This window comes from Scyliorhinus torazame, chromosome 7, assembly GCF_047496885.1.
Source record: "Scyliorhinus torazame isolate Kashiwa2021f chromosome 7, sScyTor2.1, whole genome shotgun sequence".
In the NCBI taxonomy this organism is placed as follows: domain Eukaryota; kingdom Metazoa; phylum Chordata; class Chondrichthyes; order Carcharhiniformes; family Scyliorhinidae; genus Scyliorhinus; species Scyliorhinus torazame.
The window spans coordinates 203,568,147-203,587,444 of NC_092713.1; the positions used below are offsets into that span (position 1 = coordinate 203,568,147).

The 19,298-nt window shown below is 50.9% G+C and overlaps 1 protein-coding gene across 6 annotated transcripts in view; it reads right to left on the reverse strand.

The window, feature by feature from the left end:
- Positions 1–17,986, reverse strand: part of fam53c (family with sequence similarity 53 member C) — a 178,494-nt gene extending 160,508 nt beyond the window's left edge. For 4 of the 6 annotated variants that reach the window (XM_072511967.1, XM_072511961.1, XM_072511969.1 and 1 more), the window contains exon 1: positions 17,909–17,986. The gene's annotated coding sequence lies outside the window, so the exon portion shown is untranslated. Of the gene's footprint in view, positions 1–17,687; positions 17,877–17,908 lie in introns of those variants that run through there. The other 2 variants (XM_072511964.1, XM_072511962.1) reach the window with 2 other exon arrangements.
- Positions 17,987–19,298: the final 1,312 nt, after the last annotated feature.

A 19,298-nucleotide genomic window follows, 5' to 3' on the forward strand; every position in this document is an offset into this window, starting at 1 on the left:
CCGCATTAGACTTGACATACAGTTTGATCATGAGCTAAACGTAGGCCCAATCATATTACTGGTTATTGGTTTTGATGATGACACTGGGAATCAGGGACTCCACTTGCTGGAGCCATATATGTAGCACAAGGGAATTTGGTTATGGTTGTTGAAGACCAATCTTCTCAGTCCCAGGATATTGGGAAGAGATGCCCACGGTCCAACCATCTTCAGCTGCTTTATCAATGACCTTCCCTCTATCACAAGATCAGAAGTAGGGACGTTCACTGATGATTGCAGTGTTCAGTTCTATTCGCAGCTCCTCAGATAATGAAGCAGTCTGTGTCTGCATGCAACAAGACTTAGACAACACTCAGGCTTGGGCTGACAAGTGCCAAGAAACATCCATACTTGTGTCAGGCAATGACCATCTAAAATATTGTGGCTACAGGAATAGGTCAAATACTGAGAACTCTGCAGCGAGCAGATACATGGGAAACCACCACTTGGAAATTCCCCTCCAAAGTCACAAACCATCTTGACTTCAAAATATATTGCTGTTCCTTCACTGGCACTGGGTCATAATCATGGAGCTCCCTCCCCAATAGCATAGTCAGTGCACTCACACCACATGGGCTGCAGCAGATCAAGAAACCAGCTCACCACACCGTCTCAAAAGGCATTTAGGAATGGGCAACAAATGCTGGCCTATCCAATGAAGCCCACATCCTGTCAAAATGAAGTAAAAGGAAACACCTCCTGAATCCTCAAGGCCTGTCCACCATCTGCAAGGCACACATCAGGTGGATTCCAGATGGAACACACTATTTGCCTGGATGAGTGCAGCTCCAACAACACAAGAATCTCGTCACTCAACAGGATGAAGCATTGCGCTTGGTTGACACCTCATCCACCATCTCAAAACATTCACTCCCTCCACCACTGCCGCACAGTGGCAGCAGTGTGTTCCATCTGGCAGATCCATTGTAGCAACTTACCAAGGTTTCTTTGGCAGTACCTTCCAAACCTCTACCACCTAGAAGGATATGGTCAGCTGGTAAATGGGAACACTGCCACCTGCAAGTCCTTCATTGCAACTGGGTGAAGATATTTTTAATTTTCCCAGAATGTGGCCGTCGCTGGCAAGACCAACATCTATTGCCCATCCTCAATTACCTTACATCCTGAAACAATCGACTCAAAAGCATTTTGTGTACACATACATCACACAGGCAGCAGCATTTCAAAAAGACAGTTCACCATCTCTTCTCAAGGGCAAAATGGATAGGGAATGAATAAATGCAGGATGCCACATGCCATGAACAAATGAAGAAAAGTTTTATACCCGTTACACTGGCCACCTCCACCCACCATTAACTACAACAACGGCTAAATAGTTGATGTTTTTTACACTGTACTTCAACAGAAGACATTCTGAAAAGTAACAGTTGCTGTGTGAACGAGTGCTTTATTCCCCACAACCCAGCCAACTTCAGTCTCCTCAGACTGAAAGCCTGTTCACATTGCTGCTGCCTTTGGTGGCATGAAGAACCATCTCGCACAGGTCACAAAGAACAAACCTATAATGCGAACGAGGCTGCAAAGGTGTCATTCTCGGCACCGAGACCAAGTTACTGAATGGGCTTTCTAAAGGTTGCCTTGGAGACAAAGCAGCATAAAAACAAACTGACGCAACTGCAATGAATGGGTTTCATTATTCTGGTTTTGGATTGGCTGAACCCAAATCTTCCAGCAAATATAGCAACCCAAACACTTCTTCTCTCCTCACAAAACCCCTAACCCCACCAATCACAGGGAAGATCTGGAGCCAAAGAACGTTGAATTTCAGCAAAAGTCCCCGCGCGACGTTACAGCATTCATGTCAGTGTCACCACAATGTAAATGGGATGGTTTCAGAACACAAGGGACCTTTTATATATATATATATATATATGGCATAACTGCTCCCAGTCAAAGTGGTTTCATAAGATAAACTTTCCCTAAGATAACAATAACGAGAACACCGGGATGAGAATGCCCTCCATGTGCACACACATGTGCACTTTCCTGTTGCACACAGGAAAAAAACAGGACAATCTCACCATTCTGACTGAATTCTAACTCAGCACGTAGCTCAATGTACCATTAAGTTCCCTTGGCCAGCTCATGGAGAAGCTAACATGCAAATAAATAATGGTAATAAACAGGAAAGTGGACAAAAGATATTCTTTTGCAATAGAGTGCACTAACAGACATTCAGCTATAGTGAAAGTCCAAAAGTGCACGGCTTGCTTATAGTATATAGCCCTTTGGGGCAGTCCCTATCTTTTCTAACAACAAACCAGAACAGGAAAGCAGACAAAGCAGCCAGAAAATGTACAGTCTGGAATCCAAAGCGATCTATTATCCGGCAGGGTTCATTTGGCTAACGCAACTCAAGAGTCAGGTCGGTAACTGCAAGGCATCACCAGACCTGATCAACAGATCCCTTCAGCACCCACAATGCAGTTTGACAATTAATTCAGGTTGCTTCTGAAGGCCAGTAAGGTAGGGAACGTGTTGCTTCCTGAATCGAGCACACATTGCTGAATGCATGCACCTAACCCCATCCTCCCAGACTACATTTGTCAGGTTGGGCTGGCTAGAAGAGAGAATGAGTGAAAACAGCAAATATCCAAATAGGACTGGGTTCCTGCCAGTTTTAAGACATTGCAATGTATAACATTTTAACTCCTGTCCAGAAAAAGAGTTACAAATACACTGAATGGTACAGTTGAAGGGTTTAGGTTTAACTTAAGATTAGACAGAATGTTTATTTGGAGGTGCTAAAAAGGAAAATATATATACTCACCCACTTTTGTCACACTAAACTGTTTCTAATATTAAAGAGTGCTGTAGCCAGAATTAGACAGTTTATCTTTTAACCCCATTGATTACTGTACGCACTTTAGACCATGATTCCAAATACAGTAGAGAAGAGCGCGCCATAAAACAGGCAATCTCAAAAAACAATCTGTCAACAATCTCCAACATGCACAGCCCTGCTAAGCAGGGTCCAACAGCAAATAGTACAACAGTAATTACTGTTAATCTACTAATTTGGCAGATTGGAAAATGTCTACATACAGACATCTTTCCTGCACACAAGTCAAAGCTTTCTGTTGGCAGTCACCAAGGTTGATTGTTAGAGAGCAAAGGCTGTGTGAACAAGCCCCAGTGCTAGAGCTGTGCACTCTCGAGCTGCTCGCGCAGTCACTGGCACAGTGCTGGAGCAATGAGGAAAAAAAATACCGTTCCCAGGAAAACAGTCCCATTTACAGTTGAAGTCACGCCAGGGAAGAAAAAAAAAGAAAATCCAACCCTACAAATTGCAGCCTGGGAATATTTCACAATAAAGTTGGAAGCTTGCAAAGCCAGCACTTGCACTCCAATATCGGGGACCAGTGCTTCGGTGGAATCTTGTACCACTGTCAAGTTTTGAGACTGCGGCAAAGTTTAAAGTGACATACCAAACCATAAAAGGCTCTCAGTCATAACACAAATCAAGGCAACACTTCAACATTATAAGGATCCAGGTTTCAAGTAATCCATAGGATTAGGAAGTGGTTAGGTCATAAAATCCCCCTCAAATTACAGTATAATAGAAAGCATAGATATAAAATGGCAACAGCTAAAGTTGGAAACAAAAACAGAAAATACTACTTTGATTAGAAACATAGAAAATAATGCTGGAGGAGGCCATTCGGCCCTTCGAGCCTGCTCCGCCATTCATTATGATCATGGCTGATCATCCAATGCAGTAAGCAGTTCCTGCTTCCTCTCCCACCCGCCCCCCCCCCCCCCCCCCCATATGCTTTTTAACTTCTTAAAAGCATACAATGTTTTGGCCTCAACTGTTTTCCGTGGTTATGAATTTCACTTCACCACTCTCTGGGTGATGATATTTCTATTTGTCTCGGTCCTAAACGGTTCATCCCGTTTCTTTAGACTGTGACCACCTGGTTCTAGACACCCCGACCATCAGGAACATCCTTCCTGCATTTTCCCTGTACAGTCCGGTTAGAATTTGCAAGGTTTCTAGGAGACAGACCCCCCCACCCCTCATTCTTCTAAACACCAGTGAACATAATCCTATTTTAAGTTTTTTCCAATTAAGGGACAATTTAGTGTGGCCAATCCACCTACCCTGCACATCTTTGGGTTGTGGAGATGAGACCCACGCAGACACGGGGAGAATGTGCAAACTCCACACAAACAGTGGTCCGGGGCCAGGATTGAACCCGGGTGCTCGACACCATGAGGCAGCAGTGCTAACCACTGCCCCCACCATGCCGCCCCAGTGACTCCTCATAAGTCAGGCCTGCTATCCCAAGAATCAGTCTGGTAAACCTTTGCTTCACTCCCTCTATAGCAAGACCAAAACTGCACACAATATTCCAGGTGTGGTCTCACCAAGGCCCTGTATAACTGCAGCAAGACATACCTGCTCCTGTGCTTGAATCCTCTCACAATGAAGGGCAACATACCAATTTCCTTCTTTACCACCTGCTGGATTTGCATACTTACTTTCAGCAACTGGTGTACAAGGACAGCAAGATCTCAATGCACATTCCCCTTTCTCAATCTGTAGCCAGTCAGATAATAATCTGCCTTCCTGCTTTTGCTACAAAAGTGGATACCATCACATTTATCCAAATTACATTGCATCTGCCATTCATTTGCCCGCTCACTCAACTTGCCCAAAATCACACTGAAGCATCTCTGCACTCTCCTCACAGTTCACCCTCCCACCCAGCTTGGAGCGATCTGCAAATTTGGAAATATTACATTTAGTTACCTCATCTAAATCATTAATATATATTATGAATAGCTGAGGCCCTAGCACTGATCCCTTCGGTCACTCTCTGCCATTTGAAAAAACACCCATTTATTCTTACTCCATGTTTCATGTCTGTCAACCAGTTTTCTACCATCTCAATCCCCTACCCCCAATCCCATTCGTTATAACTTTACACTCCAATCTCTTCTGTAGGACTTTGTCGAATACCTTCTGTAAGTCCAAATTAACCACGTCTACTGGTTTCCCCTCGTCAACTCTACTAGTTACATCCTCAAAGAGTTTCAGTAGATTTGTCAAGCATGATTTCAATTTCGTAAATCCATGCAGACTCTGTCTGATCCTGGCACTGTTTTCCTACTGCTTTGCTATTAAATCTTTTATAATGGATTCTAGCATTTTCCCCACTATGGATGTCAGGCTGACTGGTCTATAATTTTCTCTCCATCTCCCTTTTTAAATAGTGGGGTTACATTAGATACCCTCCAATCTGCTCCAGTCTATAGAATTTTGGAAGAGGCCCACCAATGCATCTACTATTTCTAGGACCACTTCATTAAGTACTCTGGGATGGAGATTATCAGGCCCTGGGATTTATCAGCCTTCAATCCCATCAAGGGATTAGTATCCCAGTTTGGCATTATAAATAACATTTTCAGGTACCTTGTCGATTTTCAAAATGTCTCCAATATTTCATTTTTTTTGTGTGTGTGTGGTGGTGGGGTGGGGGTGGGTGGGGGGGGGGCGGGGGGAGAAGAGGAAAATCACTGAAAATGCTTCCTCCTTCCAGAAAATAACGGTTCTCTTCAACAGTCTGAGCTGTAGTTCAGTTAGTCAGAACGGAGTCAGAACGTTGTGGGTTCAGGTCCCAATCTAGGACATGAATACAAAAATTAAGGTGGGCTCTAAACTATCCTTCTGACCATTTGTTTCACCCCGCCCTCCCTTTCTTACTCTTTTTCACACCCAAATCAAAATGGGTGGTTCAACTCTTCAAGGCTGTGGTCAAATTGAAGGGTTTACATGTGGCCCGAGTCCAGGGAAGCAAAAAGCAAGTTGTTTGCATGCATTTTTCAACTCAACTTGGTTACATCCAATTTAATTTTGTTTGTTGTTGGTTATTTATACAGCAAGTCCCTGTTTCTAAGTTGTTCTGCTTCAATGTTGGTCAGTATCATTCGAGTGCTGCATGGTCAGAGATGTCATCTATCAGAGGAGACATTAAACTGAATCTGCCCTCTCAGGTGGATGCAAGAGATTGTATGGAATGATTTGAAGAGCAGGAGAGTTATCCCTCGTGTCCTGATCAATATTAATTCCTTGATCAAAATCACAAAAACAGATGATCCAGTCATTATCATATTGCTTTTTGCGGGAGTTTTGTTGTAAGACTGCTGCATTTCTTACAACAGTGAATACACTAAAAAAAAATACTTCATATGACTGTAAAGCACTTTTGGGTGCCCAGTGATCATGAAAGGCGCTATATAAATACAAGCCTCACTTTTAGTACCACAGTTTTATTGAGGAGCATTTGAATTTCTCTCATATACAAGGTCAAGACCTCAATAAGGTCTAATCCTGAACTAGGTCTAAGGACTGCCCTGAAACCTTAATCACTTATGACATCCAAAAACGACAATGCTCTGGGAATTTGGATTATCTGGCCTTGATTTACGAATTGCAGGTCTTGTGGTGGTGGGTAGGTAGCCTCCCTACCTATAGACCAGAAATTCCAGGTTCAAATCCAAAGTCAGTCCTTCAAGGCCACAGGGGAGATGGTGGTGCAGTGTTATTGTTGTTGGACTCATGATACAGGGAACTCAATAAGGCATGTGGAATTAAAAGTCTAATGTTGACCATGAAAGCATTGTAATTATAACTCAACTGGTTCACTAATGTCCTTTAGGAAAGGAAACTTGCCTACATGTGACTCCAGACCCACACAATGCCCTCTTAGGTGCCCTCTGAAATGGCCTAGCAAGCCACTCGATTGTATTCAATCACAACAAAAGGAATGAAACCAGACAGACCACCCAGCATTGACCCAAACACCTGAAACGACAATGGCAAACCCAGCCCTGTCAATCCTGCAAAGTCCTTACTGGGGCCATGTGTCAAAGTTGAGAGAGCTGTCTCACAGACTAATCAAGCAACAGCCTGACATAGTCATACTCATGGGATCATATCTTACAGATAATGTCCCAGACACCACCATCACCAGCAGAGGTAATAGCTGTATCAGCAGCCCAGTGGTTTACGGTCAGGAGGGAGTTTGAACATGGACTCTAGACCTCAAAGTCTCATGGCACCAAGTCAAACATGGGCAAGGAAACCTCCTGCTGATTAACACATACCGACAATCCTCAGCTGATGCATCAGTACTCCTCCATGTTGAATACCACTTGGAGGAAGCATTGAGGGTGGCAAGGGTGTAGAATGTCCTCTGAGATGGAAGACTTCAATGTCAATCACCAAGAGTAGCTCGGTAGTATCACCAAGCTGGCTGGGTCCTAAAGGACGTAACTGCTAGTCCGGGACTGTGGCACGGAGGATACCCTCTATCGTATTGTGTGGCATTACCACCATGCAAAATGGGATAGACTTCAAACAGATCCAGCAACTCAAAACTGGAAATCCATGAGGTGCTGTGGGCAATTAGCAAAAACAGAATTATACTCAACCACAATCTGCAATCTCATCGCCCAGCATATATCCCACTCTACCATTGTCAAGCCAGGGGATCAAACCCATGTTCAATGGAGGGCATGCCAGGAGCAACATCAGGCACGCCTAAAAATGAGGTGACAACCTGGTGAAGCTACAACACAGGTCTACTTGCGTGCCAAACTACATTAGCTGCAAGTGATAAACAGAGCTAAGCAATTTCACAACCAACGGAGCAGATTTACACTCTGCAGTTGACACATCCAGCGTGATGGTGGTGGACAACTAAACTGACTGAGCAGGAGGTTCCACACGTATCCTGATCTTCAAAGATGGAGGAGGCCAACACTTCAGTGGACAAGGCTGAAGCATTTGCAATAATATTCAGCCTTAAGTGCCAGGTGGATGATCCATCTCGGTCTCCTCCAGAGTCCTCAGCATCACATTTGTCATTCTTTAGCCAACTCAATTCACTGTATGAGATATCAAACAGCTGAAGGCACTTGATAGTACAAAGGCTATCGGTCCTGACAATATTCCAGAAGACTTGTGCTACAGAAATGCTGCGCCTCTAGCCAAGCTGTTCTAGTACAGCTACAAAACTAGGATCTAGCAGACTTGAAAAATTGCTCACGAAATGTCCTGTACTCAATAGGACAAATCCAACCCAGTAAATTACTGCCCAATCAGTCTACTCTCGATCATCAGTAATGGGGGTCATTAACAGTGTAATCAATTTTCACATACTCAGCAATAACATGCTCACACTCAGTTTCGGTTCCGCCAGGGTCATTCAACATGGACAAAGAGCTGAATGTCAGAGACTAGGTGAGAATGACTGCCCAAAGCCTGCCCACCATCTCCAATTCACAAGTCAGGAGTGTATTGGAATACACCCCACTTGCCTGGATGAGTGCAGCTCCATCAATCAAACAGCTTGACACCATCAAGAACAACAAGCAGCCTGCTTGACTGCTACCCATTCCATAAATATTCACTCCCTCCACCACTGACAAACAGTGGTAGCCGTGTACACCATCACCAGATACACTGCAGGAACTCACCAAGGGTCCATGTCAGCACCTTCCAAACTCAACCTCTACCATCTAGGACAAGAGCAGCAGATACCTGGGAACACCAGGTAGGGCAGCATGGTGGTTAGCACAGTTGCTTCACAGTTCCAGGTTCGATTCCCGGCTTGGGTCACTGTCTGTGTGGAGTCTGTACATTCTCCCCATGTCTGCGTGGATTCCCCCCGGGGAATCCGGTTTCCTCCCACAGTCCAAAGATGTGCAGGTTAGGTGGATTGGCATGCCAAATTGCCCCTTAGTATCCAAAAAGGTTAGGTGGGGTCATGGGGATAGGGTGGAGATGTGGGCCTGGGTATGGTGCTCACTCCAAGAGCCGGTGCAGACTCGATGGGCCAAATGGCTTCCTTCTGCATTGTAAATTCTATGACTATGACCTCCAGCTGTAGATTCCCCTCCAAGTCACTCACCACCTTACTTGGAAATATAGCATCGTTCCTTCACCGTCGCTGGGTCAAACTAACTCCCTCCCTTATAGCACTGTGGGTGTACCTACACCTCAGGGACTGCAGTGGTTCAAGAAGGCAGTTCACCATCACCTTCTCAAGGGCAATTAGGGAAGGGAAATAATCACTAGCCTAACCAGTGTCGCCCACATTCCATAATTTTTTTTTTTTTTTTTTTAAAGTTGTTTGCCTAATGTGGCCAAACGCGTCATCAGCCTGTAAATCCTTTCAAGAGGCCCAATGGCAGTCAGCAAAGGGCGGGAGAGTTTCCTGGTCATCCATACTGCAGAAGGCAAAAGCAAACCGCTGCAATACTTTCACGGACATCCAAAGGAAGTCTCTGGCTTCCCTCAGAGTATTGCACCTGGTGGAGGATTTAGGAACAGAAAATTGTCTCCCTTTGGCCAGTACATGAAAGGGATACAATGCTCCATTCTTAAAATGAGCTCTTTCACAAATACACATCTCCCACTCCACTCCCTGTCTGTTGCCAATGGGGTTTCTGTGAATAACTTCCAGGAGGTGCCGAAGAATGTTCTGCCTGTGATCTTGAATGTCCTCTCACCAGACTCCCTTTAAAGTTCTGTTTCGGGGAAAGAATTCCACCAACCTCACAAGGACGAAGACTTGGACCACAAAATAACATACCTGCATCGTAGATATGCATCCAAGGCATAGTGCAATAGTGGTGTGGTGGTATTATCACTGGACTAGTAACCCAGAGACATGGGGTAATGCTCTGGGGGCCCAGGTTTAAATCCAATGATGGTGAAATTTGAATTCAATTTTTTTTTAAATTTGGAATTAAAAGTCGAATGATGCCTATTGGTCGATTGTTGTAAAAACCCATCTGGTTCACCAATGATACTTAGGGAAGAAAATCTGCCATCCTTACCTGGTCTGGGCCTTCCTGTGACTCCAGATCCACAGCCATGTGGTTGAGTCTTAAATGACCTCTGAAATGGCTTAGCAAGCCACTCGGGTCATGGGGCAATTAGATATACCCTGCCAGCAATACTCGCATCGTATGAATGAATTTTAAAAACTAACACAGAAACCTAATTTTGCACCATTCCTTCCATTGGAGCAGGAAAGGAAGTGATACCCAATTGCAATTCGCAACGTAGTATGGGAGATCAATATTACCAACAAGGATAATGAGGAGTGCAATGATAACACATTAAAATATTGATAAAGGTCACTTTGGGATTTTTAACCTTTCCTTTGAGCATATGATTGTGTTACAAAACTACACGCTTCAAGAGGAAGTTTTCTCCCCTTCTTAGAATACTGGCACTAAGGTTTCCACTTGCCACTTCCCTTTTTCATTGGTATCTGGAGTAATAATCAACTAAGGCAACAGGCAGGCAGGTTCTCAGGCCTCAACCAATGCAATATGTGGATCCATGGGGAATGTGGCTCCCGTATGGAATTGGAGCTCCCTGCCCAGAAAGATCCGTTTCCATTCTGTTCAAAATTATCTGATCTCGGGCATGTCCCAATTGTGCTTCAAGCTAATTGTCCACGGTCATCATTCAGTCACTTCTGCCACAAAAGCTCAAATTACCTCCTCTCATGTACACACCTTCACTTCCTGGAATAGCCCACCAAAAACTGCACCTGAGACCTACTCAGCACCTTTAGGAGAGATGGGTAGATAAATGGGAACCAAATGGAGATTCTCTCAACAATCACAGTCTTGTACTCCCTACTCAAGTACTGACCCTTCACATATTCTCATTGTACAAATGGGGATGGGTTTCCATCTCAAAGCACAATGGATGCTGCGTATATCCCTTACAGTATCCAATCTACACAACGTAGAGGTCTGGAATAAATGGAATTGAATGTAAACAGATTCCAAGATTTTTTTTTTTTTTTAAAACCTCTGAATTTCCCCAGAGTAGAATTTTTAAAAACCACGAAACCTGCATAGCAGTGGAACAGGATTCAGGACTGGGTCTCTGGACACAATGAGTTCCTAGACGAGGATGGCACGAGAGATTGAGAGCGAATGGGAGATTGATAGTATGTGAACCAAACTAGTGTATGAGAGCGAGCAAACAAAAATAAGGACAGAAGTAGACCATATAACCACTTGAGCTCACAGAAGAGACTTCCAACCTTTTATTATTAATTGTATGTAGAAGTGTTTCTATCTGTTCTCCTTACGGAATGAGAGCAAGCAAGCACAAATGCATGAGCTGGTGAGCACGAGCGAGAACACAATCAGAAAAAGTTTAGGTAATTTGGCCCCAAGCCTGTTCCTCAATCCAAGATATGGTGGCTGATATATTTCTCCTTAGCATCATATCTGGCAACAAAGCAGCAGGGGAAAATCTACCACTCACGTTAAAAACTGACAATTGAGCCAGCATTTAGAAGAGAGAGTACCAAGCTTTAAGCATCCTCTGGACACAGAAGTACCTCTGCACTAAATTCCTAAAAAGGCTTAGCTCGAGATTTTAGGTTATGTCTCAGAGTTCCCGAGTGAAACAGGGGAGACAGCAGGCGAGTGGAAGGGGGCGAGTTGGCTGGGGGGGGGGGGGGGGGGGGGGGATTAAGAGAGGCACGTGGGTGGGAGGCCCAAAGAGACTGGGGAGGGGGGGGGGGGGATGGAGGTAGCGGGACGATGCCGCCGCCAGAGATACTGGGGGATACAGAGAATTGGGGGGGGGGAACTCAGAGCGATGAGGGGGGGGGGGGGGTAGAGGGGGGGTACCCAGAGCGACAAGGAAGGGGCGATGATCCAGAGCAACGGGATTTGGGGGGGGCGGTTGGAGACCGAGAGAGACAAGGAGTAGGGCACCACGCTGTGAGAGCCGTGGGGGGAGACAACCCCCAGAGAAGGGGGGGGAAAAGAGACGCCCCAGAGAAGGGAGAGGGCGGGGGCGGGGGGGGGGGGGAAGGTGCACAGAGAAGGCGGGGGCGGGGGGCACCCAGAGACGAGAGAGAAGCAAAGAGACAAAGAGTGGGGACACACACCCACAAAAGGCGGGGGGGGGGGATGCACACGCCCACAAAAGGAGAGGGGGGGGGGGGGAAGAGGGGCACCCACAAAAGGCCGGGTGGGCGGGGGGGGGGGTCACGCACACATCCACAAAAGGCGGGGGGGGGGGGCGGACCCCACAAAAGGCAGGGGGGGGAAACCCACAAGAGGCGGGGGGACGACCCACAAGAGGCGGGGGGACGACCCACAAGACGGGGGGACGACGACCCACAAAGGGCGGGGGGACGACGACGACCCACAAAAGGCGGGGGGGGGGGGGACGACGACGACCCACAAAAGGCGGGGGGGACGACGACCCACAAAAGGCGGGGGGGGGACGACGACCCACAAAAGGCGGGGGGGGGACGGGGGGACGACCCACAAAAGGCGGGGGGGGACGACGACGACCCACAAAAGGCGGGGGGGGGGGGGGGACGACCCACAAAAGGCGGGGGGGGGGGGGGACGACGACCCACAAAAGGCGGGGGGGGGGGGGGGACGACCCACAAAAGGCGGGGGGGGGGACGACCCACAAAAGGCGGGGGGGGGGGACCCACAAAAGGCGGGGGGGGGGGGGGACCCACAAAAGGCGGGGGGGGGGACGACCCACAAAAGGCGGGGGGGGGGACGACCCACAAAAGGCGGGGGGGGGGGACGACCCACAAAAGGCGGGGGGGGGGACGACCCACAAAAGGCGGGGGGGGGGACGACCCACAAAAGGCGGGGGGGGGGGGGGGGGGGACCCACAAAAGGCGGGGGGGGGGGGGGACCCACAAAAGGCGGGGGAGGGGGGGGACGACGACCCACAAAAGGCGGGGGAGGGGGGGGGACGACGACCCACAAAAGGCGGGGGAGGGGGGGGGGGGACGACCCACAAAAGGTGGGGGGGGGACGACGACCCACAAAAGGTGGGGGGGGGTGGGGCGACCCACAAAAGGCGGGGGGGGGGGGGGGGGGGGGGACGACCCACAAAAGGCGGGGGGGGGGGGGGGGGGGAAGACGACCCACAAAAGGCGGGGGGGGGGGGGGAGGGACGACCCACAAAAGGCGGGGGGGGGGGGGGAGGGACGACCCACAAAAGGCGGGGGGGGGGGGGGGGGGGGACGACCCACAAAAGGCGGGGGGGGGGGGGACGGGGGGACGACCAACAAAAGGCGGGGGGGGGGGGACGACGACCCACAAAAGGCGGGGGGGGGGGGGAACGACCCACAAAAGGCGGGGGGGGGGGGACGACCCACAAAAGGCGGGGGGGGGGGACGACCCACAAAAGGCGGGGGGGGGGGGGGAACGACCCACAAAAGGCGGGGGGGGGGGGGGAAACGACCCACAAAAGGCGGGGGGGGGGGGGGACGACCCACAAAAGGCGGGGGGGACGACGACGACCCACAAAAGGCGGGGGGGACGACGACGACCCACAAAAGGCGGGGGGGGGGGACGACGACCCACAAAAGGCGGGGGGGGGGGGACGACCCACAAAAGGCGGGGGGGGGGGGGACGACCCACAAAAGGCGGGGGGGGGGGACGACGACCCACAAAAGGCGGGGGGGGGGACGACCCACAAAAGGCGGGGGGGGGGGGGGGACGACCCACAAAAGGCGGGGGGGGGGGGGGACGACCCACAAAAGGCGGGGGGGGGGGTGGGGGAACCCACAAAAGGCGGACACACACACCCAGACGAAGTAATAGAGAAATGATGTGGGTGGGGGGGAACCAGAGAGATAAAAGGGGGCGGCAAACCAGAGAAATGAATGGGCGTTATTTTAGGGGGGGGGGGGGTTTGGAAGAGACGAACTGGGGTGATGGAGGAGGGTTTGGGGAAGAGAGGAGGGGGTGGGCAGGCTAGAGAGAAGAGTAGGCCGGGGGGGCTGGATCCCAGAGAGTTGAGGGGAAGGGAGGGTGGGGAAACCAGGGAGAGAATAGAGGGATTTGGGCATGCGGGGTGGGGTTGAAACCAGAGAGATGAAGGTGGGCAAGGTGGGAGGGACAAAGAGAGAAACAAAGAATTCCAGAGAGGTGGAGGGGGAATACCAGAGAGCTGGGGGGGGGGTTGGGAGAGCTGGAGGGGGAGAGCTGGGGGGGGGGGGGGGGGGAGGGGGCGAGATAGAGATGGAGGGGGGGAGGGGAATACCTATGATTAAGGGGGGGGGGGGGGAGAGATACCAGAGAGATATGGGGGGGGCCGCGGGGAGGAATACCAGAGAGAGTAAGGGAGGGGGAATACCAGAGAGAGAGAGGGGGGAGATACCAGAGAGACTGGGGGGGAACACCAGAGATAGGGGGGGGGGGGGGGGGAAGAGAAGAGAGAATACCAGAGAGATGAGGGGGGTGGGGAGAACCAGAGAGATGAAGGGGGACGGACGAATACCAGAGATGAAGGGGGAGGGGGGGGATACCAGGGAGAATGGGGGGAATACCGGAGGGGGGGGATACCGGAGAGATGAGGGGGGGGCGGATACCGGAGAGATGAGGGGGGGGGGATACCGGAGAGATGAAGGGGGGGGGATACCGGAGAGATGAAGGGGGGGGGATACCGGAGAGATGAAGGGGGGGGGGGATACCGGAGAGATGAAGGGGGGGGGGGATACCGGAGAGATGAAGGGGGGAGATACCGGAGAGATGAAGGGGGAGGATACCGGAGAGATGAAGGGGGGGGGGGGGGGGGGGGGATACCGGAGAGATGAAGGGGGGGGGGGGGAGAGATACCAGAGAGATGAAGGGGGGGGGGATACCAGAGAGATGAAGGGGGGGGGGGGGGGGGAGATACCAGAGAGATGAAGGGGGGGGGGGGAGAGATACCAGAGAGATGAAGGGGGGGGGGGGGAGATACCAGAGAGATGAAGGGGGGGGGGGATACCAGAGAGATGAAGGGGGGGGGGGATACCAGAGAGATGAAGGGGGGGGGGGAAATACCAGAGAGATGAAAGGGGGGGGGGGAGATACCAGAGAGATGAAAGGGGGGGGGGATACCAGAGAGATGAAAGGGGGGGGGGATACCAGAGAGATGAAAGGGGGGGGAGATACCAGAGAGATGAAAGGGGGGGGGGATACCAGAGAGATGAAAGGGGGGGGAGATACCAGAGAGATGAAGGGGGGGGGATACCAGAGAGATGAAGGGGGGGGGGGAGATACCAGAGAGATGAAGGGGGGGGGGGGAGATACCAGAGAGATGAAGGGGGGGGGGGGGAGATACCAGAGAGATGAAGGGGGGGGGGGGAGATACCAGAGAGATGAAGGGGGGGGGGATACCAGAGAGATGAAGGGGGGGGGGAAATACCAGAGAGATGAAGGGGGGGGGGGAAATACCAGAGAGATGAAGGGGGGGGGGGGGAATACCAGAGAGATGAAGGGGGGGGGGGAAATACCAGAGAGATGAAGGGGGGGGGAATACCAGAGAGATGAAGGGGGGGGGGGAAATACCAGAGAGATGAAGGGGGTGGAAATACCAGAGAGATGAGGGGGGGGGGGGTACCAGAGAGATGAGGGGGGGGGGGGGGGGGAGATACCAGAGAGATGAAGGGGGGGGGGGGAGATACCAGAGAGATGAAGGGGGGGAATACCAGAGAGACTTGGGGGGGGGGGGGGATACCAGAGAGACTGGGGGGGGGGATACCAGAGAGACTGGGGGGGGGGGGGGATTCCAGAGAGACGGGGGGGGGGGGGGGGGGGGGAGATACCAGAGAGACTGGGGGGGGGGGGATACCAGAGAGACTGGGGGGGGGGGATACCAGCGAGACTGGGGGGGGGGGGGATACCAGCGAGACTGGGGGGGGGGGGGGGATACCAGCGAGACTGGGGGGGGGGGGGGGGGGGAAGAGATCAGAGAGACTGGGGGGGGGGGGAGAAAGAGATCAGAGAGACTGGGGGGGGGAGAAAGAGATCAGAGAGACTGGGGGGGGGGAAAGAGATCAGAGACTGGGGGGGGGGGGGAAAGAGGAGATATCAGAGAGACTGGGGGGGGCGGAGGAGATATCAGAGAGACTGGGGGGGGGGGAGGAGATATCAGAGAGACTGTGGGGGGGGGGGAAGAGATCAGAGAGACTGTGGGGGGGGAAGAGATCAGAGAGACTGGGGGGGGGGAAGAGATCAGAGAGACTGGGGGGGGGGGGAGATATCAGAGAGACTGGGGGGGGGATATCAGAGAGACTGGGGGGGGGATATCAGAGAGCCGGGGGGGGGGATATCAGAGAGCCGGGGGGGGGGGGATATCAGAGAGCCGGGGGGGGGGGGATATCAGAGAGACTGGGGGGGGGGGGGATATCAGAGAGACTGGGGGGGGGATATCAGAGAGATTAAGGAGGTGGGAGAGGGAAATACCAGAAAGATTTTTGGGGGGAGAAATACCATAGAGATGTGGGGGGGGGAAATACCAGAGAGATAAAAGAGGGGGGGGGGGGGAGAGATACGAGAGATTCGAAGGGGGGGGGGAGGAAAACCAGAGATATGGGGGGGGGGGGGGGGGGAAGGAAAACCAGAGAGGGGAAAGGGGGGTGGGGAGGAAAACCAGAGAGATGAAACGGTGAGGGGTGGAAAACCAGAGAGATGAAAGGGTGAGGGGGGGGAATACCAGAGAGATTAAATGGGGAAGGAATACCAGAGAGATTAAAGGGGGGAAGGAATACCAGAGATGGGGGGGGGGGTTACCGGAGAGATGAAGGGGAGAATACCAGAGAGATTAAGGAGGTGGGGGAGGGAAATACCAGAAAGATGGGGGGGGGGGGGAAATACCAGAGAGATAAAAGGGGAGGGGGGAGGAATACGAGAGAGTCGAAAGGGGGGGGGGGAGAAAGAGGAAAACCAGAGATATGAGGGGGGGAGGGGAGGAAAACCAGAGAGATGAAAGGGGGAGGGGGAGGGGGGGGGGGGGGAAGAATACCAGAGAGATTAAAGGGGGAAGGAATACCAGATATGGGGCAGGTTACCGGAGAGATGAAGGGGGGAATACCAGAGAGATGAAAGGGGGGGGTGAGATACCAGAGAGATTAAAGGGGGAAGGAATACCAGAGATGGGGGGGAGGGGGGGGGGTTACCGGAGAGATGAAGGGGGAATACCAGAGAGATGAAGGGTGAGGGGAGGAGATACCAGAGAGATGAAGGGTGGGGGGAGGAGATGGGGGATTGTAGAACAATGTTGTGAGACTGAAAGAGAGGGGTGGCTGAAATGAGGGAATGTGACAGGCTAACTCTGATGCCCCTCCTAGTGGCAGCTAGTGAAGCAGGAGCTGAAGGGGCCACTGTATAACCTCTGCGAGAGCTCGAACAGATCTGTGGACATCTCAAAGCATGGGGGCATCTGAAGGGGACAAGAGGCCACCCCATCCCACATCCACCCCGAAAGACAAGAAAATACTCCCTGGGCAGAAACAGAATGCAATATCTGCTGCACTTGCAGAGCACGACACAAGAGGAGTAAAATATACCACCTCCAGGTTGAAAGAAATATGGTATTGTTCTTATTACTTGGAGGACAGAAGGAAATTCTAAGTTTAAAAAAAAAAGTTGCAGCTGTCAGTAGCTTCATGTGGGCAGGATAGTGGATGGGGGGGGGGGGGGGGGGGGAAAGAGGTGAAGAACGGAAACTTCCAACAAGTGGCTCTCAGATCCCCCCCCCCTGCAGCCTCTTCCCCAGCACTGAGGGAAGAGAGAGCCCGGGATCCTCCTGCAACAGACAAACAAGCACTTACCTGAAACTCACACAAACTAAATCAAACTCTCTCCACTCAACCCTCTCAATTTAACCCAAAGGAAAAACAAAATTGCTGGGCCCTGGGTTTTTTTGGGGTTGAAAAAAAATGAAATAATAATAAGTGTGTTTTTGGCAGGCCTCGAACCCCCCACCCCCAGGGAGGGTCATGCCGCCGTTGCTAAGGGGGCTTTGCTGCAGTTCACAAGCGGATGCACCCACCGCCACCATCAGTGTCCCCGTTGCTGCCGCTCCTGCCGCCACCACCAACGTCTCCCTAGTAACGCGCTCCGGGCAATTGAGCAACAGGGAGAGCGGCACCGCCTTATATAAGCTCTGGCCGCTACCAACTGCCCTTTGGCACTCGGGCAACGGGGGGGGGAGGGGGAAGGAGACCTGCACCCCCACTGACATATAAAACCTACATTCTACCATCAGCGGCTCGCCAACCAGCTGTAATTCTTAAATATGATTTTTCGTTGTAACACAAGGTTGTCAACTAGTTGATTTTTTAAAAGTCTGTAATTAATTCTGAGTTGTAAACTCTATTCCCCCCCACACTGCAAACAGGTTGTCCAAACCCATAATGGCGGATCAAGGAAACCTGCCCACTGGGGAAATGGGGGAAACGGTGAAAGGGGGGGGGAATCAAACTTTAATCGAAATGGCTGCTGCCAGCAGAAACGTCTGTGCTCCGACTGTAACTAACTTATCTCAACTATTCTCTAACAAAATCGTTTATGTGTGAGGGTTTAGTTGCTTTAACGAAATCAGGTCTCTCAACATAGCATGTGGGTCCCCCCTCCTCACGGACTCGGGCTCCAGGAATGGTTCAGTCCTAAGTGAAAGGGTGAACGAGCCAGACAGACCGAACCAACCGTGATTATAGGGAGGGGAAGAAAGTGCTTGTTGAAAGAAATTAATACCAGTGCTCCGTCCCGTATATTGGGTTAAGTACAAAATAACAACATATATTTTGTTTGGAAGACACGGTTGGACGCTTCGGCCGGCGGGAGTTGGGGGCGGGGAAGAGTAATGATTGGGGATTGTCACCGTGTCCCCTGTTTCCGGTTGCGAGAGTGGGCCTGCGGCCCCGGTGGCTGCTGGGAGTTGTAGTTTTCTCGGCCGCTTCCCATGCTGCTGTGATTGAGCTGATTCCATTCACTGTGATCACCCATTCATCTGACTGTGCGCCTCCCCCAACAACAACAGCAACTTTCACATTCCAGCCCATTGCAGCACTGCCAGCGGTGCAAGTTACAAATAAAACAACTTTAAAAAACATGGGCAAACTTCCACTGAGAAAGTTCCCCCTCCCCTATTTTTTAAATCATCAATTTGACTTTTTCTTGCCGAAATGTTACTTTTATTGGAACGCCAGACCCAATCCTCCAGATGGCTCCTTGAACATATTTATTGTGCAGGGGGAAATACAAGTTTTTTTTTCATCTTAAGTAATTGTCTATATTCTTCATAATTTGCCACCGGTTCACCCCATGGAATTTGTTGGTTTTCTCCAATTTAGAAATTAATTAACTCGTGTTCCTTTGGGCGATGTTCTGTTTCTGCTCGAACGGTGTGGCTCGTGTCATTCTTTTGTTTGGGGGGGGGG